Consider the following 3331-nt stretch of genomic DNA (forward strand, 5'->3'; position numbering starts at 1 on the left):
TTCTTCACTCTGTTTTTTTTTTATTATTTTGCTTTTTTTTTTAACATTTGTGATTTCTAGAAATTATTATGTTTTTCTTTTTTTATGTTTTGGTTTATGGAATTTTGTTAAATTTCTCAAATGTAATTTTTATTTCTTATTATTAGTTTGACTTTCTACATTGTCAAAATCTTTAATATGTTTTTGCGATGAGTGATTTTGATTGTACTTTAAAGCAAGTACACCAACCCACACAAGAACCACTTCAAAAAACATTGTAAAAATATAAATTAACGAAAAAAACATGAAACTAAAAGTATTTCAGCTGTAATTACAATAAACATCTTGCTGCAACAAGTAAACAAACCAAGAACTGGTTGAGAACTTTTTTTTTTTATTACTGTAAAAGTTTTACAGACACAGCAGAAGTCATGCAGCAGTAAATCACAATACAAAACTTGGCAAGATGATTATGAGCATTAATGACAGCTGCCAATGTGTCACAAAAATATGCAGCTGGATTAGGAGAGTTTTTGGTTTACATGTGCTGTATACACACATTGATGACAATGACTTCTTTGTGACTCTAGAAGGAGATTGAAGATAGATTTCCACATATTGAGCAATCATCCAGTGATTACAAGTAGATTTATTGCACAAATCATTAAGTTTTATTTTTACAAAATTGTAAAAGTTATAATACTAATACATAAAACTATATTAAAAGTCAATCAATACGCAGATGACAGTGTGCTTTTTTTCAACGTATTCCTTGTTCCGCTCTACGGGGTTTGAATAAATGAAAGAATTCTGCTGGGTTTGTGCCCTTGCTTTTATTAGTTCCAACGGTTGACGGGATTCTCAGAACCAGAATGTCAGTTATGGAGCTCATGCCAGGAGCAAACGTCTGCAGGCATCGATGTTGGTCCATAGTCCAAACCAGGAGTAAGTGTGATCCTAGAAACATAATACAAAAACTAATGAGCAATAAAGTCCAAAAACAACTTCCTTAAAACATCAACATTGACTTTTTTATGCAAATCTTAAAAGCATAAAACACTGATAAAAGCACAACAATATAAACACAATTTTACTGTGTTTAAAAATACACAAAAACAGCAAAACAAGTTTGGGATCTAGGTGTTGACTGCAGCAAGTTTTTCGTTTCCTTTGGAGCATGTCTTACTATGAGGTAATGCAGGTAGGTGGCCTCCAGACAACCCAGACCGTGCAGTACCTGGGCTTGCTGCTGCAGCCATCCAAAAAACGGGAAATGCATTGTCCACCCACGCACACCAACCATTTAACCCTGCAGTTGTAATGCCAGCAAAGTGGTGGGACCGGCCCGTCTCGCCTATTCTTCGCCCCAGGAAGGAGCAATGTGTCACAGGATAAGTAGTCATCCATCACCACGTCTCATCTTCTTTCTGCTTGCCTGCACATCTGAGGTGTTTTACCTGTGAGAAGTCACGTTCCACCAGCTTACAGCACATGACCTCAGTTTTCCATTCCTCCTTTTGTGCCCCCTTCTCTAGCGCTTTCTAGAGCACAGCCTACCAACTCCACCATTTATCAATCGTCTTTTTTACACATCTGCTTCTTCAGTTTCTTCTTCTGACAGCACTCCTTTCCCTTATTTTCTGGCCTCCATTTGGCCTTCACGCTGGTTTTTCCCTTCCCACGTTTCTTCACCTTGGAGCCCAGCCAGAGCACCATCAGCACACTGAACCAGGTCCCAACCTGCCTTGAAGTCTCAGCCTGCCCATGAACGTCTTTCTGTGCCTTAGGCTGAAAACTTGGCCAGCCTTTATCGCCCTCCTCATCAGCACATCTTCTGTACCTGTCTGCTGGCACCCTGCCATCCACACACAGTTTTTTTCGCCATTTAGAAAAAGCGCCAGGGCAGATAGGAGGAAAAGAAGATAATGCTCAACTCAAATCTGAAGAAAATGACTACTCGTGTTAAGGTTAAGCTTGTTTGACCTCCACTAAGAGTAGCCACGACCACCCTGAGAGGTCCACCAATACAGTAGCTCTCATTCAGTCTGAGGGCTGCCCCGCTGTCCCATCAACAGGTTTCTTTGAAAGCCGCTGACTCCGTGGTGGGCCATCAAAGCATATCTTCATTCAGCTCCACTGAGGGGATCTGAGGCTCCTGACGGAAGTGATACGTCTGTGCCCCTGCATTCTTAACTCCACTATCACAACTTGGGTTACACAATCATAAAAGCGAAAAAAGAAAAAAAAAAAAACATGGGCATAGGTCTGGAGCAACCACCATGATCTTATCTTTATGTGCAAATCACTTTCTTCCTCCATCTATCTCCTTTCCGACAATGTATGTGATCATAAAATCCATGAAGGCATTAGAAAATCATCCCTACCTGTTAAACCTGTTGAGATCATGTTTCCATTACTCAGTCCCTCCATGGCACTGACGTTCTGCAAAAGATAAAAGGAAACCGCTTAGAAATACTTATGAAAATCACATGTAGTTAAATAAAGAAAAAACAGAGGCAAATTGTGTACATATATGAACAAATCAATAGGAAAAAAAAGAAAGTTTACTGATCCACAATCAAAAATATTTGCCATTTTTTGATATCATCTTGGTAAATGTTAGATTGCTTAATTCTAATGCTTTTGCACTCCTTTGCCCACCACTTTGCATTATCACACAGAAATGTCAGGCATTTTGTAGCTGCAAAAGGTAATTCTACAGATAAAAAAGATTAAAAGATTACAGATTAAAAGCTCAAAGTTTATAGAATGGAGTCGTCCCTTGACAACAGTTTGTGTTCCTTAAACTATACAGAACAGTAAGAAATAAATAGGCTTTTTTGTGAAAACAGGTCATCAATCTTAACTCCGGTCTAAAGCAAAATAACATCGCAACCTCGTGAACTTGAAATTAACTGATAATGTTTTCTAGTTTTAGAAACAGGTTTTGTGTGATAAGTTTATGAAAAGAAAAACAATATAGAAGAAAAGTACCTCAAGTTTAAGCTAAACTTCTGAGATCTCAGATAATTTTGGAAAAATCCAAAATATTTGCCTTTTTTTTATTAATTTTAGCAGTTGTTGATTTTTTTTATTAACCTAAATGCTAATTTGCATTTAATGATAAACTGACTAAAACTCCTGACAGTGCACAAAAATTCACTTTTCAGCAATTTCATTTGGAGCCCCTACAGGGACATTGGAAAAAAAAAATGTAAGTTAAAAAAAAAAAAATACTATCTGGTGCACACCACTTACTATCTGGTGGGCACCACTTGCTAACAGATAGTAAGTGGTGCGCACCAGTTAGTATTTTTTTTTTTTTTTACTTTAATTTTTTTTCCCCGATGTC

At 37.4% G+C, this 3331-nt stretch overlaps 1 long non-coding RNA gene across 1 annotated transcript in view; it reads right to left on the reverse strand.

The window, feature by feature from the left end:
- Positions 1 to 364: 364 nt before the first annotated feature.
- Positions 365 to 3331, reverse strand: part of LOC112145919 — a 44318-nt gene continuing 41351 nt past the window's right edge. Inside the window, exons 3-4 of the long non-coding RNA XR_002919162.2 lie at positions 2364 to 2421; positions 365 to 936 (exon numbers count right to left, since the gene is read on the reverse strand). This is a non-coding gene — a long non-coding RNA (uncharacterized LOC112145919). The remainder of the gene's footprint in view (positions 937 to 2363; positions 2422 to 3331) is intronic.

Source organism: Oryzias melastigma, linkage group LG8, assembly GCF_002922805.2.
Source record: "Oryzias melastigma strain HK-1 linkage group LG8, ASM292280v2, whole genome shotgun sequence".
In the NCBI taxonomy this organism is placed as follows: Eukaryota; Metazoa; Chordata; class Actinopteri; order Beloniformes; family Adrianichthyidae; genus Oryzias; species Oryzias melastigma.